The sequence below is a fragment of the Canis lupus genome, chromosome 24 (assembly GCF_011100685.1).
Source record: "Canis lupus familiaris isolate Mischka breed German Shepherd chromosome 24, alternate assembly UU_Cfam_GSD_1.0, whole genome shotgun sequence".
Taxonomy (NCBI): domain Eukaryota; kingdom Metazoa; phylum Chordata; class Mammalia; order Carnivora; family Canidae; genus Canis; species Canis lupus.
This window is the reverse complement of record NC_049245.1, coordinates 43,196,931-43,206,689: the sequence shown is the minus strand read 5'-3', so window position 1 is coordinate 43,206,689 and position 9,759 is coordinate 43,196,931. Positions and strand designations below refer to the sequence as shown.

The 9,759-nt window shown below is 57.2% G+C and overlaps 1 long non-coding RNA gene across 1 annotated transcript; it reads right to left on the bottom strand.

Annotated features, from left to right (window-relative positions):
- Positions 1 to 2,175: 2,175 nt before the first annotated feature.
- Positions 2,176 to 6,354, bottom strand: LOC119865571. The gene is made up of 2 exons (XR_005377421.1): positions 5,815 to 6,354; positions 2,176 to 5,698 (listed from the first exon to the last, which is right to left on the bottom strand). It is a non-coding gene; the product is annotated as an uncharacterized LOC119865571 (long non-coding RNA).
- Positions 6,355 to 9,759: the final 3,405 nt, after the last annotated feature.

Here is a 9,759-nt window from a genome sequence, read left to right as displayed (position 1 = left end):
AAATAAATAAAATCTTAAAACAAAAATCTAGTATGCAGAAGATGCCCAATAAAGGGCAGTTAATATTACCCCTATTGGCAAAGATGCATTAACATGCTGCCTCTCTGTTTGGATGTGCATCAGAATTCCCGAGGGAATTTTTTAAATTCTTCGAGTCCAGACCAATTGCACCAGAACCTCTGGGGTGGGGCCCGGCTCAGTATTGCTACAGCTCCCCAGGGACTCCAGCCAGCAGCCGGGTCGGAAAACCAGGCCATTTTCAGACCTACACTGGCTGTCACAGCTCAGGCGACCTCCAATGGTCCCCGGTGCTGCCACGGAGCAGACCTCTCTCCCCAGCTGTCCCTCTCAGAGAGAAAAAGAGGGCAAATGTGAGCATTGCGAAACCATTCACGAAATGCCTGAGCTCTAACAATGAGCCTTTGCTGCCTGAGCATTGACTTCCTGCTATAGATACCTGAAGGCTGGCTGGAAGCTTCTGGAAGCTTCCAGCACTCAGGCACGCAGCCCTTCAAAGTGACTGGGGTGGACTCCTCAGACCAGTGAGGGGCCAGTCCACTGAGGGTGGACTCCTCAGACCAGTAGCTCCTTTCTGTCCTCATCACCGACCCCTGGATGTTAGAGCCTGGGCGTGGGCCCCTGACACCCCCGGAGGCCCGTTCTGGCTGCTTTCCCAGTGATTACGGGTCCTTTCTGCTCCTCGTTCTGGGGGTGGGAAACCCCGGGGCTGCTGCTTCCTTGCCCGCTCTGGGGAGACACCGATATCTCAAAGCCCCACAGGCAAGATCAGAGGGTGTTTTCATCATTAGCAACGACAAAGAAGCACACCATTTATCAGGTGGGGCAATTGTGTCCACAGACATTTATGGAGCACCTACTGCATGCAGTCTGGGGACAAGACAGGCTGAGATCTGACCCCGGGGCAGAGCTTACAGCCTAATGGCAGGAACAGACCCCAAAGAAAGAAGCCAGGGGCCTGCCCGGTGGGGCGGGTGGTGGTCGTGGCGTGGGAAGAAATAAAGCATGCATGGGCCGGTGGGGAGAAGCGGCCAGATTGAATTTTTTTTTTTTTTTTTTCACTTTCCAAAAAACATTCTAACATTAGTTCCACGGAGAAAAAGACTTGAGAGACAGAGTCCATTTGAAGGAGAGGCATATGAACAGGAGGGAGAGCTCTCAGCGGGGCTGCGGCGGGGCTTGTCATCCGGCTACGACGAGGGCCGCCCCCTGGACAGCCCGGGATCGAGCCCTCCCGGGGCCACAGTTCACATACCTTCCAGGCCGGGAGGCAACCAGGATGCGCAGCAGAGAGCGGCAGGCCGCGTTGTCATGTCAACATCGCCCAGGAGCCGCACACGCCGGCCGCTAATTTGCAGTTTTTAGAAACATCCCTGTTTGCTAGAAGCGTCATGTGCGCTAGCTCTGCCCGTAGACCTTCGTCCTCCCCTCTCGGCTGGCTGCTCTGGGTGCCCTCTTGGTCCTCCTCAGAACACGGTGTCTCCCCGAGGCTTCCCATGACCCAAAAGAACCACAGGCAGGCTATTTTTTCCAGGACTCTAACAGCACAGATCTGATGGGCCCAGGAGCCAGGCCGGGGCCAGGGCAGGAATCCTTTATTATCCACTTTCATCCAGCACTGCGGGGACTCGGGGTTGGGGTGCTGGAGTCATTCAAGGAGCCCAGGAATGGTCCCACTCGTGACTGCTGGGGTGGGGGGGTCCAGGCAGCCTTTGGTGGCTATAACGAGGACACCCCACACGGGCGGAGCCCAGCAGGTCCCTGCTCCACGTCCACTCAATCTGATCCTCTCCTGGGGCCCAAGGGAGACATTTCCCTAAACATTTGCATGGCAGTTGCCTGGGTCCTCAGTCAAAATGCATGCAAATCCAAGTGCTGTGCCCCAAAGTTAATCCTTGACGGGCATTGTCTCTGAGATGCCCTGAACTGAACGCTCCAGGGAGAGGGAGCTGGTGTTCTTTCAACCCCTCAAAGCAAGCTAAGCCCTGGCTTTGCGCAGGCGACAGGGGCGGCCGTGCTGGGTGACCAGAGAGGGCAGAACGGCCCGGGCCCCCACGCCCACGGGGGACGGCCGTGCAGAACAGTCGGTGCCCCTCGCAGTAACTGGTGTTGTCTGTCAAGTGTGAGGGTAAAATCCAAAGCAGGATCATGCCAGAATATTCTGTACAGCTTTATTCATAAGACCCTCAGACTAGAAATGCCCATCAGCCTGGGATGGGGAAACAAAGGGTGCCCTATCGTGATGGAATATTCTAGATCGCTGAGAACAGATGAGGCACCCGGCCACAGGGATGCGGCTCGGGACGTGGTGTCAAGAGAAAGAAGCCAGGCCTCGAGAGCATACTATGTGCTTCCTCACACCGATCTCCCAAAGCAGTTCGGGCCATGTATGGGGCTGGGAATAAAGACGGTGCTTAGCTGTGGGGGGGTGCGAGGCCCTGGAGGGGCACGGGGGTCATCCGGGGTCACATCCCATCTCTAGATCTGGGTGCTGGCTACCCGGGGTGCGCGCTTTGTGAAATCCCACGCATCCGGTCGGTTACGATTTGCGCCCTTTTCTGTCCGTGTATTTCACTCCTCAATAAAACATTTACACGAAATAATAAAGCGGGGGGCGGGGGGGGGGTCCAGGAAGTAGCGCTGAGATAAGACACAGGACATTTGAATTTCAGGTAAACGAGGGATCACTTCTCAGCATAAGGATGTCCCGAGTGTCGCCAGACCCCGCAAGCCTGTGCATGGGCGAGGAGCGTGTCCCCGAACCGGGCCCCTCAGGCCCATCTCGCAGCCTCTGGGCGGAGGTTTGCAAACAGCACGTCTGTTCCCCAGAGGGGCCGCCTGGGGTGCTGCCCATGGACCCCAGGGCTTCCGGGGGCCCCGGGGCAGCCCGGCTCTACGCAGACACCTAGAGCTTGGGGGAGCAGAAAAGCACAGCCCAGCGCCGCCCCCGAGGACCTTGCTGCCTCCCGAGGAAATGTCAAACGGGGATGACACACGGTGTCGTGGGACGGCCAGGAGAGGTCCTGAGTGCTCCGCAGGGTCGCGGGCCTCGGCTGTGGTCAGCAGCGGCCCTCGGGGGGCGGCTGGGTGCCAACGCGAGCCGAGGGGATCCCAGCACTGACCCAGAGAGGACGTTTAGAGAGTGTCCGTCAACGGGACGAGCTGGTGGTCTGTTACCATCACCGTCGCGGGGCTGTCACAGGCGCCACATACCACACGGGCCCGGCTGCAGCAGCCTCCCCTCAGCCTTGTTCCTTCTCTGCACAACAGGTGATGACCAGGCAGGTGTCTCAGCCTCGCCAACAGCACCTTGGGCTGACTGACTCTGCTTGTGGGGCCGCCCCGCGCTGGACGGGGTGCAGCCGCGGCCTCCCCGGCCCCTACCCACAGAGGCCAGCAGCACGCCCCTCCCAGGTGCAACAGCCAACAGTCTCCAGACATCACCAAGTGCCCCCGGGGGGGACAGAAGGCCGGTTTGAGGGCCCCTGGGTTGTAATGAAGACTAAGGGGATGGGCTGATGTCCGTGAAGGACTCGGCAGGAGCCCCAGCACTTAACAATCGCTGTCAAACTGAGCAGGCAAGAATGCTGGGGCGAGGATTCGAACCCAGGGCCATCCGACCTCATGCCAGGACTTGCTTCGAAGCCTCACTGCATGCTTGGAAGCCCTGGGCCTGTCGGAGTGCAGGTTCTGAGGGGCGCATCGGGGGTGGGGGGACTGCACCCCTGCACCTGGGGCTCCCCCCCACCCCTGCAGTGCCTGAGTCCTTGAGGTGCTTCTGGTCCAGAGGGAGAGATAAAAAAAGGCACAGGTCACACAGGTTTTCACTGCATTAAATTCTTTCACCTTTTCTGCTTGCTGGGAAATTTACATAATAAAAACTGGCAGGTGGAGTCGGAAGCAGCACATCCAGGAGAACCTTCTCTCTGTAAATTCAAATCAATGAACTATAGCCCAGGGCTGCCTTCTGTTTGTGCTAATGATGTTTACTGGCACCATCGGGTTTAGGGGGGTTTAGGGCACCGTGGGTGAGGCAGCACTGGGCCAGGGCACATCTGTAGCCTGGCTTTGTTTTATGTCTTCCTTTTTTCTACATCGTGGGGAGAAAGTAGAGCTTGGTTTTTTGTGGGGGGGGGGGGGTTAATTTTTTTTTTTTTTGCATTTTTTTCTTTTTTGCATTTTGATTTTTTTTAATTGCATTAGAATACTATTTGTCTCCATGAGTATTTTCTGTGCCCAAGGGAGTGCCTCCCTGGCCTCACCCTAGTCTCAGCCCTGCTGGAAGGGCCCCAGATGGGCTCCGTGTGGCCACATGTAAAAAGCATGAGCCCAGAAATGACACTGCCCTGAGTCTACACCCCACTTGTGTTTCCTCCTGGCTCCGTGGCTTTGGGCAGCAGCCTGAGCTCTGTGGGGCCTCAGTCTCCCCACTGCAAAATGGGGCCGATGGTTCTCATACCGCCAGCTGGCAGGGGTATTATGGGAATTAAGTGAGATGATATACACAGAAGCTTTAGGGAGGGTTGGTAAATAATAGTTATGGTCAACTAGAAAGCAAAGTCATATTCAGATCCGTGGTGCGGAGGCGGAGGAGACGAGGGGACAGCCGGGGATGGACTGGGTGGAGTTGTTGACCGTTACTCTGCAGTGCGTCTGGAGGATAAGGATGGGCTGAGAAAATCCATGACACTCAGGTGCAGGAGCCCCTGGAGGGCAAGGCGTGGAGAAAGGAGGAAGGAGCTCTGGAAGCAGACAGCCCACGCAGTGTGGCCGAGAGTGCAGAGGCCCTGGCTGGGGAGGCCGCGCGCCCGCACCCCAGCACGGAGCTCCCCTCTCACCACTCCGGTGAGAGAGAAGCCCCAGCCCGGCAGGGAGAGCAGCTGAGAGCAGTCACCCCGCCAGCAGCCCCCTCTCCAGGCTGCCCAGCACCCCTTCCTCTGGCACCCACGCTACACGCCGTTTTGGAGGTGACAATCTGCACGTAGGGTGGTCTAGGCCTGGGGGGAGGCAGGTACTGACTGCAGGGTGGCCTGGACGCAGGAAACCGAATTGAAAATAGAAAGCAGAGGATTTGGTGAGGGCATGGGGGGGAAGGGGGACAAGCAGCCAGCAACCTCAGAGATTTTGGCTTCGGACATGCTGAGTTTCCGGATCCATGGGGACCCCATGCAGGTCCTGGTCAGCAGCAGGACGGAGCCGGGAATGGCCAAGTCGTTCTCTGGCCTGGACAGCAGCAGATTCCTCCAGGAGAAGCAGAGTCTGATCCAGGTGATTATGCTCCAAAGGTCCCCAGGGGGGGTCCCCTATACCATAGCAAGTCACCCCAGCTCACAGGCATCACCTTCGCACACATTCCTTTGGTGTCTGGAGCCATACGGCGCACAGCCACTGAGGCAGCAACCTGTGGCATCCGTAGAATGTCGGCTTCCCACCTTGATCTGTGCCGTCAGCACCAGGATTAGCCCCTCTGGCAGGTGAGTAGGGTAGGGGTCGGAGAGGTGACAGGTGGCGCAACCTGCGCATTGGTCACCAGCCATACACGGTAGAGGGGCACCGACAGCCAGCTCTGGCCCATTCCAGAACAAACGACTCCCTCCCCACTGGCCTCTTCCCCAGAGGACTCATTTTGGCCAAATTCATCTCAAAAGATGCTCCTCAAAAGGTCTGTGAGAGCTGGAGGCTGTCGTGAGGGAAGACCCAGGCCTCAGGGCTCCTTGGAATCGGAAGAAATTGCTTCCCCCGGGACAACACACCTCCACCCACCAGCCTTCTGCCCATCGGTCCACCCAAACCCACCGGCTTTCCAAAGAGCCCACGGCGGGGAGGCGCGGCCTCCGGGAAGTCTGCGGCCCGGGCTTCAGTGTTGTGATGAGGTCTGATTTCAGCAAGGAAATTGGCCAAGTCAGATTGCAGGATGTCCGGGAAAGTTCCTCAAAAATCATGTAGCAAGGGAGGTGGGGAGGAGGGTGCGACATACCTCCCACACTTGTGGTTGAAATATGCCTCTGCGTATCTCTGTAGATACATCTCCTACAGCCGACATGCAGTCTGGACATTCTTCCAGAATTTTACTTGAACGTACAAGCAATGCCACATGGAGATCATGTGACAAAGACCACCTCACCTCTATGGTCTTTTTCCAAAATCCCAAAGCCCTGGTCCAGCCATAAAAAACCTTCAGGCAGACCCTGATTGGACAATGTGTCACCAAATTCCCAAGCTGTGCTCCCCCCAAAACGGCCAGATCACCAAAAACAAGGAATAACAGAGAAAGTGTCAGGACCCAGAGGAACAAGGACTCGGGGGCTTAGATGCACTGCATCCTAGACCAGGCCCCGGAGCAGAAAAGCAGGGACAGGCCGGTGAGCTGCAAACAAAGCCTAGAATTTAGTGGATAATAATGTGCCAGTGTCAAGTTCTTAGCTGGGACAAATGTCCCCTGGTCATGGAGGATGATAACACTACGGGAAATCCAAACTGACTGAGGAATAGATGGGAACTCTCTGTACTGTCTTTGCAACTTTTCTTCAAAGTTCAAGGGCATCCTTGAAGTGCACAGAGAGCCCCGGGGAGCTTGGATATACAGAAATGGGCAAAACAAAACGTTCTAACGTCCTTTTCAGCCCTTCTGCCCCAAATCCATCCCCTCCCTAGTAGCTCAAATGTGACGTGTGGCTTTTCCTTGCCTTTGGGAGTTCTTTTCCTTCTTTTTAATTTCTTTAAAGATTTTTTGATGTATTTGAGAGAGACACAGAGAGAGAGAGAGAGAGAGCATGAGATGGGGGCAGAGGGGCAGAGGAAGAGGGAGAAGCAGGCTCCCCCACTGAGTCGGGAGACATGGGGCTCGATCCCAGGACCCTGAGATCATGGCCCTGAGCCGAAGGCAGATGCTTAACCCGCTGAGCCGCCCAGTCACTCCCAGGAGTTCTTTTAAAAGACTCTTCCAATGGCGGATGACCTATCCTTGTGGAAGAGTCCTAAAGTGGGGTGGGAGGTGTCTCTGGAAAGATCCACACTTGGTCATATTTCAAATAACATAAAACCCACATGGTGTGAGACTCCCCCTGGTGCCAGGCCCTCTGCCTCCTCACGCCACCCCATCAAGCAGAGCCTGTCCTTAGCCCCATTTCCAAGAGGGGGAGACTGAGGGCCAGAGACACAGCCAGCCCGGATGGAGCTGAGATTCAGGCCTAGAGCCTGGTAGCCAAACCCAGGCCGGTCACACATCACAGCACGTCCTGGGGCTTCTCTCCTACCGGGGTACATGCCCCGCTCCCGCTCCGGGTGCCCACACACCAGCAGCATCAGTGGCACCTGGGAGCTGGCTACAAATGCCTCCAGCTGCCCCAGGCTGTGCCTCCAGAGGAGCTTCTGGAGCACGGGTGGGCACATAGAGTCTGAGAAGTGCACTCGGACCCTCTCCCCTTGAAAGGGACTCCAGTGAGAGGCTCTGTGACTCCAGGACACGTGCTGAGAGCGGGGACAGCCGTGCCAGGAGCTCTGTGACTCGGCTCAAGGACGTTCGGGTCTCACGCTTCAGCCAGGCACTTAATTGGCATCTTCCTCTTTCCGGCCCAGGAAATGCCTTTAAAAAGCTCCCTTAGAACCCAGCCCTGGGAACCCTGGCATGGCCAGTGGCTCGAGTCCCTGGGGAGGCCACTCTGCCAGGCCGGGCAGGGCCGGGGGACGTGTGCATGCAGAGGCCCCGGGCTGCCTCTGGTACTACCACACATGGCTCCCATGCGAGTCCCGTGGGCGGCTGATTCCCCGCCCCCAGCCCCCCACCTTCCCAGGGATGCAGCCACAGACACCCAGGGCTCCGGGGACTTATGCCACCTCCAGCACAGAGCAAGCGCTGGGACGGAGCCGGCTGGGGAGGAGGGTGTGGACCCTCCCTCTCTCCTGTGACCCCTGCCCTTTGAGGGCTGGGAAGCTTCAGGCAAGGGTCTGGGGAGACAAGTGGAGACAAGTGCTCTTCCCACCGTGGGGGCAACCCCCAGGGCCGCCGACAGCTCCCGAATCCAAGGGCAGGGCCCAGTGACAAAAAGGAAATTCAGGGCACTTGTTTGAAAAGTTCTGAGAAAAAAAAAAAAAAAAAAGTTCTGAGAATTTCAAGACCGTGAGTGCAGAGCACGGAACCGAGTGTGGGGGCCCCCGGGGTTCGGGCCCTTAGGCACCCTGCCGAGTGGAGCCCGGCACTGCCCAGGGGACCTTCCCGGAACCGCCCTGGGATGCCTCTGGCAGGTGGCAGCCAGGAGAACACACCTTGAGCCTGCAGACTGGGGGGATCCACACAGGCAAGGGCCCCTGCCTGAGACCCTGGGACCTTCTGGAGGCCTTCGGAGGGGGGCACATGGGGAAGGGAAGGAAACAAAGCAAAAAGGTTCTGGGGGTACAGGGCTGGCTCAGTCGGGGGAGCATGTGACTCTTAAGCTCAGGGTTGTAGGTTCGAGCCCCACAGTGGATGTAGAGATTACTTTAAAAATAATAATAAGATCTTTAAAAAAAAAAGAAGAAGAAGAAGAAGAAGGATTCTAGTAGAGGTGTCACCACAGCAGCGGGCAAGGGCCTGTGGGTGCAGAGGCCAGGTGGCAGGAGGAACATGGGAGTGCAGGCTCAGGGATCAACTCCTCACCTCACACCGGAAGCGGCGCCAGTAGAGGTGGCCACGGACAGAGACCAGGCCCCGTTCTCAGGGTGTCCAGACTCTGGGGCAATTACAGACAGCAGCACCCGCCCCCCTCCAAGCATGCTCCATGCCATGCAACGGTTCTCCCCACGGGCACGGAGACCAACCACAGAGCCACCCCCGATGCTGTCCCGCACGGTCTCAACTAAGCTGGCAGCAGCTCTGTGACATGCCACTATCAATAGCCATGCCCTACAGAGGAGGAGACTGAGGGTCGGAGAGGAACCTGCTCTCTGGGCTCACACAGCTGGCCAATGGCAGCAGCAGTATAATCGCCCAGATTGAATCACACTCACTTTCCCCCTCCAGCTGCCCCCGGCGTACACAGCAGAGTCCCTCTTCCTACTCCAGCCGAGAGGAGACAGGGGCCAGGGCAGAGCCTGGGGTGACAAGGACGCAGCAGTGGGGGCAGGAGGCATCACTCGACTCAATTCTTCGAAGTCAAATGACATTTGGGTTTTGAGGGAACTGCTGGGCTCCCTCCCCCATTGTAGGTGGGCTTCCAAGGTGGGCTGTCGTGGGGGGATCACATGCCCCCCCCTCCCCACCGTGTGCACCCAGAAGGGCCTGCCCTTGGGTTTAATGCTCCGCTGTCAGCATCTGGGAATTTTTCTTCTTTCTTTTAAGAATTTGGGTGGGTTTTTTTTAAAGCTTTTATTTATTTATTTGAAAGAGAGAGCACAAGCAGAGTGAGGAAGTGAGGGTCAGAAGGAGAAGCAGACTCCCCGCTGAGCAGAGAGCCCGACATGGGGCTCCATCCCAGGACCCCGAGGTCAACCACTTGAGCCAAAGGCAGACACTTCACTGACTGAGCCACCCAGGCGCCCGTGGAAATTGTTAATGATTTTTGAAAGCAGGCCTGCATTTTCATTTTGCACTGGGCCCTACAAATTCAGCTCCCATCCTGCCCCACTGTCCCGGGTGTCGTGCAAAGGCAGGGTCCTGCCCAGGTGGAACATTCCAGGTGCTGGCTGGCCAGACCACATTCAGTGCCTGGGTGGGCTCATTATTGGAGCCCAAATCACCCCAATGGGGTGGATCTGCAGCCTCTG